Here is a 16,018-nt window from a genome sequence, read left to right as displayed (position 1 = left end):
GAAAATCTATAATTAGTGCACTTATAGGTGAAACTAGTAAAAAATACTGAAGTGAACTTGATTCTAGTCCATGAATTTGGCCACAAAATAAGAATAATGTTTTAGATAAAATAAGATCAATTTGATCATAATATTGAAAATCACAAAAAATTATGCACTTTCAAATTCAAAAATTGCACCAAATATGGTAATTGAAGGAGTAAGAATAGAGTCCCAAAAGTTACCCAAATGATCATTTCTAACCAACACCTATAAGAATCTATAATTTCTAGAAACACTAAGAACCAAAATTTTAAAAAAATGACTACACCGCTACAAAGAGCATGAAATTCTACCCCAAATGAAAAAGATGCTTTCAAATTAGAGGCTTGTAGCCTGAGTTATGGGCAATTAAAGACCAAGTGAAAAAATTAAAACTACATCTTTAAGGGGATCTTGTAGGATGGGGTGATTTAATAAAATCATTTTGACCTCAGTTGAAAACATATTCTAATAACTACTAGAATGTTTATTCACTATTACTCTAAATAGAATAAGCTTTAGAATCTTGTTAGAATCTTTAGAAAGAATATATTAGATTGATAGAATATTCTAACAAAATATTTGATGGATAGTGTTTGGCTTGTGTTTCTATAAGGTGAATGAGAAGATTCCACAATAAAATTTCAAGTATGAGTATACCCACCATACCTAGTGTCTATGCCACCATAAGTTTTTTCTTTAAATTAATTTTTAGAAAAAATAATATCTTTTCCCTATGAATTGAATTTATGATTAACCTATGATTTATCAATGACATCAAAATCCATACATGTATATGAATAATATGGTTCTTGGGTATTCTGGAGATGATTACAAGGTTTTCCTGTTACCAACTTTATGGTTCTTGGGTATTCTGGAGATGATTACAAGGTTTTCCTTTTACCAAAATTGTCACTACCATCTAGATTTGGAAACCATCTTCCAACTTCAAACACTTGTAGATCTATGACAATTCCAAAGGAAAAAATATATTTCTTGCTTGCTTTGGACTCAATGGTGAACTTATATTTTTACCATCAAGATTCAACATGAAAACTAATACAAAGCCACAAAGAGGACTCCCTATCAATTATTTTAAGAATTTCTATCATGGTTTTTTTTAATCTCCCTATTCATCATAAAATGAAAGAGAAGAGCATACTCATCCTTTTAACATCTACCATGATTTGCAACCTAGCAATATCTCATGCACAAATCACTCTCAAATTTTAGAATGATATTTGTATATCTAGAGTTATAGTACCTGTAGTGTCATAAAATTGTGACCCTGGCAATTTATGACTGCATTAGGGTCCTTACACATGCGAACTCTAATCCTCTAGCCTGATTGGAGACTGCAGAGTGCTCGGCTTGTTAAAACTACTTCTTCATTGGCCTCTGCATCACTCTGTCCACACTCTGCCCTAGAGAAAGGGGTAGGACAGGGGCGTGGCACCCCTGTCCCCCCTTGGACAGGGGCATGGCACCCTTGTCCTCCTGGGACAAGGGCATGGCACCCCTATCCCTACCCTATTTTGGGGCAAGACCTTTCTAGTGTAAGCACTGTGGGTTATGTAGTGAGTGGGAAATCTCTCCGATGTCGATCCATGACGAAATTCAAATCCTTCAAACAAGTATTTATGGGACATCCATCCTCTCATTTTCATAAGTTGGATAGGTCAAATTTGGATGTGTTCAAGCTATCAAGCATTCTTTTCTAGCATTGAGCATTCTCAAGTCTCCCTTCAAGGTTAGGTGTTGCATTCAAGTCAAGGATTCAACCATTGAAGAGGAGATTGATTCCAACATACAATTCCATACAAGAATTTCTATCAAAATTGCTACTACAACCTCCCTTGAGGTAATTTACAATTCAGTCTTCCATTTACATCTACTTGCAAGTACTTTCTTTCATTACTTGGTTAATTCCAAAACTGGGATTTGACCTAAAGGCAAATCCCCAATCCTAACACATTTCCCTCTCTTTTCTTTGTGTAGGTTGCAGGTGCGCAACTATACTTTCGAATTCAAGCTTCATTTGCAGAGGTGGAAAAACCCTTTTTGTTTCATGGATTTTTTGGAGGACCATGTACATTCCTACCACAGTCTAGACAATATTTCATCAAATTTGCAAGGCGGTTTCATCTCGACATTTTACTCCCAAATCTAGGTGCACAGCTTCATCCCATATTCAAATCTCAAGTTATAACCGATTCTTTGTCACTTTTGCACTACACAATTCAATCAATTACCATTTCAAATCAAACAAAGGGAATAAGGGGATCATCATAACATCCTTAATTCATTCAGAATTCAATCTATCGTCTTTGTGTGGAAATTGGATCTAGTGAATTACCCCTTATCTCCCTAATGTAATGGTGAAAAGTGCTTGAAGGATAATCAATAGTGAAACTCTCATCTCTCTTTGAGGGAAAGGGTTAGTTTTCCTCTTGATATATCACTCATCATTTTCCCACCATCACAGTACCATATTAGACTCATTTAGGAGATAAAGATTTCAATATCACTTGAAAAATCTAAATAATTTTTTACAAAATACAAAAGCAAGAGCATAAATTTGCAATAATGGATGCAACTTGTATTAGATCAATATGATTAATGAATTGGAAAAAAATTATATATAATACCTTATTTATATAGACAAGGTTGAGAGATGGCACTAACTAGGATGATGACAAGTATCTTAATATTATGTCTTGTAAAATCCCAGGGGATGAGATAACGTATCTACAAGAGATGTCTAAAAATATTCATAACTCTCAATATAAACTTAACAAGTGAGAATGTATGAATAGGTTCTAAGAAGGAACTCGTTAGTTAGTATTCTTTGGTCATACTAAAGATAGAGAAACAATAGAGGAAACACCCATGTTGTTCACACAAACAATAGTTAATGGCATTTTTCTAATGATCTCTTTCTAAAATATAGGTTCAATTTTTTATAATGAAAAACAACACATCTCTTTAGATTAAATTTATTGCCACTTGTCTACTACCTCGATGATAATTACTAACTTGGCCTCTTTAAATCATATCTTCTTTTATGTTTTCAAAATGATACCGTAATGCTCCTTTGGTAAGACTCTAACAATGTAGGATTTCTTACTTCAATTAAATCAAAACATATATAGTTTCATAATTCCCATTTCATAACATCCTGATCTAGAGTAGTTCAAGGATGATATAAAGTATGTTGGGAATGATCTAAAGTAGTTTGGAGGTGACATAACTGAGAGAAAACTAAAAATTAATTTTTTCATTATTTTGTACATTCTAGTAAATTGTATTTTTGGAGGTCTTTAGAGTGGAATTTGGTGTTAAATGTGTGACATCCATGGGAGAAAAAAGAAAGCTAAGGAACAAGTATATGGTATGACATCTACAAAAGTACTTGGCATAACACAAAGGTTTGCAAGGCTGCAAAAACATTGATCTCAAAAACATATGAAATAGAGCAAGAGGCTGACATATTATCCACAAACCACTTTGAACAAAATAGTGGAAAAACAATGATTGAAGAAGAACCTTATACCACCATTTTCACTAAGAAAATCATACTTTAGAAGATTATTATAAATATTATTTCATTCACAAATGTGGGAGAATAGCAAGGCCCTACACTTCATAGTTGATAGCGAGAGTTAGAAGAATTTAATCTTTGTTGAAGTTGTAAAGATATTAAACTTGAAGACAAAACCTCATCCACTACCTCATTCCATGGGCTAAGTGATTCAAGTAAAGGATATCTAAGTCAAAAAAATAGTGTTACTTATGATCCTATTCTACCAAACTATTCAAAGATGAGGTCATTTTTTATGTAACGCTCTTGGACATATGTGATGTATTTCTAGGGAAACCAAATATGTATGAATACCATGGTGTATATAAATTAAGGCTACACAGTGTTATTTTCAAGATGAATGAATGAAATTGTTTAATTAATGAGATATGTCCTATCAATTTCGCTACTTCAATTAGTGCAAAACAATGTAGATATTCATTTCCCATACTAGCATTTTGTGTTGTTGATGATATGACCAAAAGAGGAAAATAAATTTGTAGTTAAAAATAACAATATAATAGCAATCACCTCTACTCAACAAAAACAAATGAATTTAATGTTGACAATATATCAAAATATCTTCACTTCAATAGCAAGAGTTCCACTAAACTATCAAGTGAAACATTCAATTGATATCATTCTAGGGACACCCTTAACAAATGGGTCATTGTACAAGAGACCAATTCTAGAAAATTATGACATCAAATGATAGTTTAAGGAATTAATTCAGAAGTTCCATATCCAATAAGTGCACCCCCTTGTGGTCACCCAATTTGAATTTTGGATGCCACTAAGTGCCAATAGATCCTATGGATGTTTGGAAAATTTTCTTTAAGCCCAAAGAAGGTTGTTTGAGTGGTTGGTGATGCCTTTTGGGTTGACAAATACTCCCACAAATTTCATGAGAATGGTGAACATGATATTCTCAAACCCTTTACTGATTGTTTTGTGGTGATGTACTTAGATGACATACTCATATTTAGTAAGACTTGGGATGAACATCTAAAACATGTTGAGTAGGTACTCTCAACCTTGTAGCAACATAAACTCTATGGCAATAGAGAAACTTGTGTTCTTTCTTATTGCAAAGCATCCAATATTAGGGTTACATTGTGGACAACATGGGTATTCACATTAATCTTGCAAAGATTTAAGTCATCAAGGATTGACCTTCTCCTAAGAATATCATAGAGCTTTGTAGCTTCTTAGGGTTGAAATTTTTTTACTAAAGGTTCGTTCTTAGATTCACTCATTTGCCATGACCTATGAATCAAGTACTCTGAGGTGGATCAAAGGAAAAAATTGTTTGGATAGAGATGTAGAAGCGAGACTTTGATGGATTAAAGAGTGGGTTATGTTCAATACTAGTCTGAACACTCCCAAATTTGCAACAAATTTTTGGGATTAGAACATATATATTTGATTATGCCTTTGGAGCAGTTCACATGCAATATGGTCATCAATGACCTATCATACTAAAACATTTTTTTATAGAACTCATCGGTATCCCACATATTACAAGGAGATATATGCAATTGTGTAGACCTACAAATAATGGATGAAATAATAAATTGGCCTGATTTGTATGCCATAGATGATTATTTCAATGAAGTCTAGGCTTATCTTATACAAGGTAAGAAATTTATTTACTTTTACTTACATAATGAAATCCTTTTCCATATGGATCATATATGTGTCACTACAAAAGATAGGGAAAAGATGATATGTGAGGCACATTGTAGGACATTTTGGCATTGGCAAAAAAATTGCTATGCTTCATGGATATTTCCATTGGCCCAAGATGTAACATGATGTTATTTTTTTATATTCGATCGTCATGTAAAATGTGTCATTCCAAAATATGCAAATAGAAAAAGGGGATTATATATTCCACTTCATATTTTGGATAGACCTTAGCAATTTGTCTCTGTGGATTTTATGTCTAGTTTACCAATTACCAAACATGGTCATGACTGTGTTTATGTTGTTGTCGATAGGTTTTATGAAATGGCCAGTATGGTATCTTACAAGAAAGGGGTCTCCACAAAAGACACTACCAAGTTGTTCTTGACCTATTTTTGGGTTTAATTTGGGCTACCATAGAAAACATTTATGATAGGATAGTAATTTTGTTCGGAAATTTTTGTCAGCACTTGCCCAAAATATGGACAAAGCAATTTTCTATTAAAAAATCTTGTCAACACTCTAGGCAAGGACGTAGCCTTAGATGAATGAAAAATTGAGATAATTAACTGCATGATTGACCACATCCTTTACATGTATCGTTATCATCATCCTTACACCTAGGATGAGAGTCTACCATATGTATAACATAGCTATAATTATGCAATACGTGTAACTACTAGACATAGTCCATTTGAGGTCTATTTTATGTATTAGCATTTATCTCCTTTGGATATTTCTCTTCGAGTCACTGAAAAATGAGTTGTCATCATATGTAGAGGAGATAGAAAGAGCTTCCAAGTTTGTTGATAAAAATCATAATCTTCAAAATTAGGTTCATGAGATAGTGTAACATGCCAAGGAGCATCATGATCAACATCATAAACCAATTCACTTTCATCATGTGGGTGACAAAGTTTGGCTTCATCTTCAAAAAATGGACTTTAGAGGCCACATAAGAAGTTTTGTCCTCTACCGTATGGACCATATACTATTCTCAAGTGGGTTGGAGAGAATAATTTTGAACTAAATTTCCCACCAAATTTTGGGATTCATCCTATTTTTAATAGCAAATTGCTTTGTCCATATTTTTGGCATGTGTTGGATCATAGGGGCTTCACTTAGTGAACCTGGGTTATAGCACGTGCATTCATGGCATACTAAAGAATCCCCCTATTTTCAAAAAATATTATTGTAAACTCATTTTTTGTCACCCCTTCCCAATACACAACCCAAATTAAAACCCCCCTATTTTCACCAAATATTGTATTTTTTATAGCCAAAATTAAAAACCCCCCTATTTTCACCAATAGGAAATGTATTACACCCTCATTTTTGGGATATTAAACCCCCCAATATGAATGCATGTGATATAATATTACCTATCCAATGAAGCCCCTATGTGTTGGATACTTCAGAGGTTGCTAAGAGAACTCATGCTAAAGTTTTAAATCCTAAAATGATTGCTCCATTAGTAAGTTATTATATTTTTTAATGATGTGAATATTCTTAATGACACATAAATACCTTTGTGTTGTGTTTTCTAAGTAGGCCAACATCAACATCAATGCAAGTGGCTTACTAGTGAACAAGCGTTTGCCTAACATTTTCCTCATATGTTGCCATAGGCTAGTGCAATGGTGCCCATTGCCTCGCAAGTGAGAGGAATAATAAAAATAAATCTAAGGATAATCTAGAGTATTCCAAGAATATTCTATATCTATTAAGAGGTGATAGAACTAATAAAAATGAAAAACCTAATTTTTTGGTATTTCTACATTCTTGCAAGTCGCATTTTTAGAGGCCTTCAGAGTGGAATTTGGGGTCAAAAGTGGATAGCCAAAGGCATTTTATTTAAGAGACTATAATTATATCTCTTCTAGACCTTTCCAACAATGTAAGCGATGACCCCACCAAGTTGTCGTACCTAATTTCATACTTTTTTGAGAATTTGTAGTTTTGTTTATTGTTTTATTCTCCAAAATGCTTCATTTGGTAACTCATTTTAGATAACTTAATGAGTACTTTTGATGCATACAACTCTTTTTATGAGTCTTGCTATTGTCCACTTTTCACACAATAATTATAGGTTCCTGCATACCTTATATTGTTTAACAAATTCACTACAAAATTTAGATCATGTCCAAAAATATATTTAAAATTTTATACATGGTTAGATTTAGAAAATCATCATGACATGATATGCAAATTGGACTAATAAATTTTAATCTTACATCAAAGGCAAGTATTAAACTCTAATAAAATATAGACTAAATCAGATTTAATATCCATTGTACTAACATGATCATTTCAATTACTTTTCTTGATATGGTGAAATACACCAAAAAAACATTTATAAATCACTTCTTTTATTTTTAAGGTTTTTATAATTTCCTAATTTGTATCATATTATACTTGTAAAAATCTACCCGTTTTCTTTAGTATTACAATCTTGTATTAAGTTAATATTTAAGATTAGGATCATACAAACTTTCAGTCCACCATAATTTATACTTCATGGGTCGTAATTCAAATAATATTTTAAAGAATTAATTGTAAGAAAAAAATGAGATTTTATTATACTCAAGTCATATACTATTTTTGTCTAATGATTAGCTATTTTTGTATTTTATTTTTAATACTAATATGCATTAAAATTTGAAAAATATATTATATGGTACCCTATTAATTTAATATCGACTACTAAGTATAAATTACCAAAGATCTTAAAGGGTTTCTTGTTCTAGTAATATTACAAACCAGATTTTAAGCTATTCCATCACTCTTAATTTGAATTTTGAAGTTTGAAAAGTGTTTAACATGAACCTAACTAACATTTTTATTTGAATTTCCTTAGCCTTAATGTGTTAATATTCCTATATGAACATAAACACATGCTTTGACCAATGATAGATAACCATATAATGCCAACTCACCTTTCATTGCTCTTTGTGATATCCTTAATTTTGTTTTGTTTAATTTAAATAATTTTTGGGTTGTGGCCAACCCCAAAGAGGAATATTAAATTTCTTGTAGTCAAAATCTTCCCACAACCAATTGAAATTAACATCAGTAACTTCTCATAATTCTCTTAATTCTCTCCTTCATGAAAGCTATATTTCTACCATGTTACTTTAAACATCAAATGACATGTTGAACCAATGAATCAATATATTTAGATAAATATATATGAGTCAAATAACAAAAGTGTGATAATTCAAGAGAATTTGAATTTTCTAATTACCATTTTCGATGTTGTGTCCTAGCTATCAAATGACAACAATTAATAATTCGTATTTTATATGATCTTTAGATATCTCACCAATAACACCCAGAAGTGGAATATGATCTTTAGATATCTTTAGATATCTCACCAATAATTCGTATTTTAAGTCATATGCTTGTAGGGTATACTTTTTAAAAAATAACTTTCTATTATGAATTACTAATATCATGAAGGCTTTGAATATATATATATATATATTCAAAGCCTTCATGATATTAGTAATTCATAATAGAAAGTTATTTTTTAAAAAGTATACCCTACAAGCATATGACTTAAAAGGTAATGTATATTTTATTTTTTCAATTAATTTATTTCAACCCTACAACTATAGCTAATAAAAAAAATGTATGTGTAGGTTTTATTATGTATAGGTTTTATTTTAATGTATATACATTATATTTGGGTAGGTGCACCAAGATGGGGGACTAAAGGGGTTTTAAATATCACTTTTTTATATACATTTAATAAAGTCTGATCTTCAATGAGAAAATGAAGATAGTTATGTTCAAAACTTGAAAATGCAACAAGAACAAGAGCTGTAGTACTTCAAATCTACTTTGTAAAATACTTTTCCTTTTTTTTTTCGAAAATGGTGGAAATTAAGGGGTTCAAAATGTTAAATATTTGGACAACTAAGAGGGGGGGGGAGGGGTGAATCAATTGACAACAAAACTTTTACTTAATTCTTTCACAGATCCGGAATTACTAACAAAATTGATTAGAATAGATATTAAATGAAAGAACACACACATATCAGATCAAACAAAGAACACCAGATATGATGTGGAAAACCGAAAAAGGGAAAACCCACAGAGAATGTCAGTTCTCAATTTATAACACCAGTTAAGGTGATTTTTAGAAAAGGGTGGCTCATTGCTAGAATGCTCAGTGGTGAAAGAAGAAGGAAAAGAGAATCCACCACTGAGACATAATTTGCAATACCAGAATTTCTTTTAGTGCCTCTTAACAACAACACACTTCACACATCAACATCAATTGGATTTTTCTTTTTAGTCTCACACATCTTCCATACATCCATTACCTAAATTCATTCAGATCATTCTTTTATTTATATTGAACTATGGACAACATAATCTTCTAAGTTAGCCAAATAAAGATTTGAAATAGGTAAGCACTAAACATTCTTGTGGTGGAAGGGAATGAGAAGTAGACTGCACTTCATTGGAAATATCAACACATTATATGTTGGCAATATGTTGGATTTGGTTGTGTTGTCATTAATGTCAACACTGTATATCGGTTGGAGACTATCCCAGTTGGATCTATCTCGGTTAGTATTGGTGATCATTTTGGTTATGGCTGTGATTTTGATCCTATATGATCAGACCTTTGGAATCAGTTTTGGATGCTTATTCTGTTGGTTATATGTTTTCTATATTCTGGTGGTTTCATGGTTTGGTTATCACTTTTGGTATTTCTAGTTACCGGCTTGTTCTTGGCTTTCTTGGCTAGGTTTTGGCTTTAGTGGCTTATGGTATTCCTAGTTAGCTTTACCGGTATGCTATTTTGGTGACTTGGTCAGTGGATCTTGGGTCCGGCTTATGAAATCAGTTTCTTTCATGCTGTTGGTGCTTCTTGATCATATCACGAGCATTTGGTGACTTTGCATTGGATGGTGTGATATTATGGTGGTCCTATTCAGATCCAGTTAAACTTTCACTAAGGGTTTCTATTGACAAGTGAAGCATGTCGGATCTTGGTCTTAGCAGATTCCTCGATGGATATAATTGTTTGGTTACTTGACTTAGGTCCATGCTATTTAATGTAAATCATAATTTTGGTCTGGTGGTATCGTGTGATGTATTTTTGTAATTATGGGTTTATGGTTTAGCTAACCTTGTCAATAAGGTTGATGATTTGTATTTATAGGTGACTTGTTCATGTAATTCATATAGATCGATGGTTATGGTTGGTCAAGTCTGCATTATCAGAAAAACTATTATGGTTGAATAAAGTCATATCATTTAGGAGAAGGTTGGAAAGGTTTTGTATTGTAGAGAAGACATCAGTTCTTAATCGGAACTGTATCATGCATTAGTAGATGCTAATTTCACATTTCATTGTTTTTTGGATTGTAGTCTGATGATTTTGTAAGTTAGTGAGACTTCCCTTTGTGATGAGCAGTGCTCTCTAGGCTATTGGCATTTTCTGCATGTATAGACCCCATTGTAATTATTCATAATACTATTGCAAAGTATTCATCTGATTATGGGTAGGGTTTCCCAATGCGATTTTTCCCTTTTCGGGTTTTCCACGTCAAAATATTGGTTTTATGTGTGTTGTGCTTTCATGTTATATTCTTCATTTAGTTGTGCTCCGGTATAAGGTTTATAATTGAATTAATTATTGTTATTGTTAGTAAATTGATTCATCCCCCCCATCTCAGTTTACTACCAGTATCAGTGCATTCCAACAATTGTTATTAGAGCGAGGTCCTCTCTATAGAAGGTTAACTGCTTGAGGAGATCCAATGGCAACTACATCTAGTTCTACATTCAATCCTTGCCGGAAGGAGAGTCTCAGATTTGATGGTACAAATTACAAGATATGGAAGGAGTGAATAAAGATTCATCTCAAATGTCTTAGAGCTGAAGTTTGGGAGATAGTGGAAAAAGGGTATATACCTCATGATCCTAATTCTAGAACACTAGCACCCGCTAATGAACAGAAGAGAGTTGAAAATGATGTGAGAGCAAGAGAAGAATTGTTAAGCACCCTATTTGATGAAAATCTATTGAATGTAATAGAGTTGGAGAATGCTAAGCTAATCTGGACAAAGCTTGAAACTCTTTATGAAGGTGACCTGGCTATTAATATTACAAAACTTGAAGGTTTCTAGGTAAGATATGAAACTTTAAAGATGGAAGAAGATGATAAGATAAGTTTTTTCATGGATAGAGTCAATGATATTGTTATGGGCATCAAATGTTGTGGCAAATTTGTTAGTGAGGATGAGATAGAGTCAAAATTTCCAGGATTTCTACCTCCGACTTACAAAATGAAGGCTACTGCTATCAATGAACTCCAGACAATGTCAAGTACCCCTTGTGACCAGAGATGCACTACTTGGGAAATTGACTTCTTTTGAACTTGAAGAACTTGGAGATCAGAGTGCTGCTAAAATTGAGACTGCATTTAAAGCATCTGCATCCAAAATAATCATGCACTTCATTATCTACAACTGAAGTAGAATATGTTGGAGCTGCTACCAACTGTACTTAGATTTTATGGATGAAACAGATGTTAAAGGACATAAGGGTAGTTTTTGATGATCCTATTGTTATTCACTATGATAATACTACTGCTTTTGATATGTCAAAGAATTTGGTATTTCATTCCAAATCAAAACACATTTCTATAAAGTATAATTTCTTAAAGGAAAAGGTTGAAGAAAGGGAAGTCAGATTGGTATATGTGGCTAGTAAGGAACATATTGTAGATATTCTAACAAAACCATTTCCTAAAGACTCTTTTGAATATCTCAAAGATCAGTTGGGGGTTACCAACCCTCTGGAAGAGACTTGAGATGCAGAGATGCATCAATTCAGTGAGCTTATCAGACATACTTTTTTTATCCGGGTTGATGAAGATGGTGCTACTACTCAAGGGGAGTAGTTAGTTGTTTGGTTTAGTATTCTTGGTTTAATATCCATCATTTGTCCTTGATGTCAAAGGGGGAGAAATTATTCATGTGAAAACTTCTAGATCTTTTGATGGTGTTTTCAGGATTGTTGGCATTTCTTGGAACTAAGATGTTTTTCACATTCAGTGTTGCCATCAATGCCAAAGGGGGAGATTGTTGGCAATATGTTGGATTTAGTTAAGTGTTGTCATTTATGTAAACATTATATCCTAGTTGGAGACTATCTCAGTTAGATCTATCCCAGTTAGTCTTGGTGATCATTTTGGTTTTGGCTGTGATTCTAATCTGGTATGATTAGACCTCTAGAATCAGTTTTGGATGCTTATTATGCTGGTTATATACTTTCTATATTCTGGTGGTTTAATGGTTTGGTTATCACTTTTGGTATTTTTGGTTATCGACTTGTTCTTGGCTTTCTCAATTAGCTTTTGGCATTCAGGGTTAGCTTTATCGGTATGTTGTTTTGGTGACTTGGTCAGTGGATTTTTGGGTCCGACTTATGAAATTGGTTTCTTTCATGTTATTGGTGCTTCTTGATCATATCCTAAGCATTTGGTGACTTTGCATTGGATGGTGTGCTACTATGGTGGTCCTATTTGGATCTAGCTAAACTTTCACTAAGGGTTTCTACCAGAAAGTGAAGCATATTGTATCTTGGTCTTAGTAGAATCCCGAACAGATATAATTGTTTGGTTACTTGATTTAGGTCCATTATACGTAATGTAAATTATAATTTTGGTCTGGTGGTATCGTGTGATGTACTTTTTGTAATTATGGGTTTAGGGTTTAGCTGACCTTGTCAATAAGATTGATGATCTATATTTATAGGTGACTTATTCATGTAATTCATATAGATCGATGGTTATGTTTGGTTAAGTCTGCATTATCAAAAAAAGGATTATGTGTGAATAAAGTCATATCATTCAAGAGAAGGTTGGAAAGGTTTTGTATTGCAGAGCAAATATCAATGCTTAACCGGAGTTGTATTAGGAATTAGTAGATGCTACTTTCATAATTTATTGTTTTTCGTATTGTATTCTGATGATTTTGTAAGTCAGTGAGACTTACCTTCCCTTTGTGATGAGCAGTGTGCTCTAGGCTATTGGCTTTTTTGCATGTGCAGACCCCATTGTAATTATTTATAATACTACTATAGAGTATTCATCTGATTGTGGATAGGGTTTCCCACCATGGTTTTTCCCTTTCTGGGTTTTCCACATCAAAATATTGGTGTTATGTGTGTTGTTCTTTCATGTTATATTCTTCATTGAGTTGTGCTCCGGTATAAGGTTTATAATTGAATTAACTATTGTTATTGTCAATAAACTGATTCACCCCCGCCCTCTCAGTTTACTGCCAGTATCAATGCATTCCAATATTACATCCATCACAAATACCAAGCCTAAAACATGGCTCATACATTACATAAATACCATTACTCATTCTTCAATTCTGGATTGAACTAGACCCAAAATAGTACTACTCACCTTAGCAAAAAATAGGAATGAAACCGAGATACTTATGAATACAATTGATCAATATCATATTGGGTAAAAAGAGAAATCTAGATCACCATCAACATAATCAATCAGTACTAAATATCAACTATAGCACATCTTCTAGACCACCAAAGTTTCTAGGAAAGACATCTTCTGGATTACCAACTTAAGGAGCCAATCCCAAAACAATATGCTTACATCAATGACAATTATTAATGACAACCATCAACATCACATTTGCAACAATCTCCCCCTTTGTTATTGATGGCAATATCCATCAACACCAAACACACAACTTACTCTGCATCATTAGATCACTGTGTCATCGTGTCTTACAACATCTCTCCCCCTTTGACATCAAAGACAAAGGTGGGCATAACTCCCCCTATGAAAGTTACTCAACTCCCCCTAAAAGGAAGCCTCTAGGCATTAGTCCAAAAAAGAATGTCAATGCAATTCACATCCAAATGTACATTATTTTTAGTTAGGAAGGCGTAATACCCCAAACTTTTGTTGGAGATACTCAATACTATCCTTACACAATGCCTTTGTGAATATATATGTAATCTTCTCTTTTCTAGGTACATACTCAAGATTTACTTCCTTATCCAACACCTTTTCTATAAGGAAGTGATAACAAATAGATATATGCTTTATTTTGGAATGTTGTACCAGATTCGTACAAATGTTTATGGCACTGGTGTTATCATACATAACTGAGATGGGTCTATCAAATAATACATCGATATCCTTTAAAGTTTGCTTCATCCACAATATCTGAGTGCAACATGAAGATGTCACAATACATTTTTTTTCAATTGTAGATAGTGACTCAGAATCTTGCTTCTTACTTGACCAAGCAACCAACCAGGAGCTAATAAATAATGCTCCACCACTTGTACTTTTCCTATCATCAACACTTCCTACCCAATCTGCATCTGTTTAAGCTATTAGGGTGAAATCTAAATTTTTGGGATACCACAATCCAAACTCTTTGGTTTCTTTTAAATATCTATAAATTATTTTTACTGCCACAACATGTCATTCTTTTAGTTCTTGGCGAAATTTAACATCCAAATAAACTGTATACATGATATCTGGTCTGATAGCAGTCAAATACAACAATCCTCTAGTCATTGATTTATATTGACCTTCATTGGCTTTAGGGGATTTGTCATCTTTTATTAACTTGCATCTAGTGGTCATAGGTGTACACACTGGTTTAGAATTCTCCAGCCCATACTTCTTCAGTAATTCTTTACTGTATTTAGACTAAGAAATGTAAATTCCTTTGCTATTATGATTTACTTGCAAACCAAGAGAGAAATTTAACTCACCAATCATGGACATCTCAAATTACTTCTACATTTCACTAGTAAAAATTTTGCACAAGCCATCATTTTCTCTAAATATTATTTCATTAATATAAACTACAACAATTAATATTTTTTTTGAGTCAATTTTGAAATAAAGATTACTATCAACAAATCCCTTTTGAAAACCTTGATTAACCAGATACTTGTCTATCATTCTCTAAGAGCTTGTTTTAATACATAAAAATCTTTCTTCAATCTATAAACAATGTTCAAATCATCTTTCAACTTAAACCCTTCCATTTGTTCAATATAAACTTCTTCTTTTAGTTCTCCATTCAAAAATTCCAAGTTTACATCCATCTAATAAACCTTGAAGTTCTTGAAAGCTGCAAAATCAAGAAACATCCTGATAGCCTCCTTCTGAGAAACATAGATATATGTCTCCTCAAATTCAAATCCTTCAACCCGTGTATAACCCTTGGAAACCAACCTTTCTTTTTTTCACACAACTTTTCAATCTTTAACCAACTTGTTCAAGAATATCCATTTTGTTTCAATTTTATTCTTGTCTATCAATATAATCTAGCTCCCAATTTTGATCATCCTAAGTTTCTTTTTCTTTCTCCTCTTATTTGGTTTTCTCTTCCCTTTTTCTATCAATAGACTCATTAGATTGATAGCCTACCAATTTGTCAACCTCTAAAAGTATCTTCATCAACCTTCACATTTGTACTTTCAACAATCTTGTTCAGAATTTTGTAGCAACAATAGCATGCCTTGCTCCCTGTAGAATATCCTAAGAATATGCCTTCATCTGCTCTGCTGTCAGATTTTCCAAGGTTATCCTCATCTCTCGAGATATAACACTTACTTCCAAATACCTTGAAATATTTCACTGTTGGAGTTCTACCATGCAATAGTTCATATGATGTCTTCCTATATCTTTTTAGTGTAGAATTTTATTAA

The sequence above is a fragment of the Cryptomeria japonica genome, chromosome 6 (assembly GCF_030272615.1).
Source record: "Cryptomeria japonica chromosome 6, Sugi_1.0, whole genome shotgun sequence".
Lineage (NCBI taxonomy): Eukaryota > Viridiplantae > Streptophyta > Pinopsida > Cupressales > Cupressaceae > Cryptomeria > Cryptomeria japonica.
The sequence above is the reverse complement of the archived record's forward strand: the minus strand, read 5'-3'. Positions refer to the sequence as shown.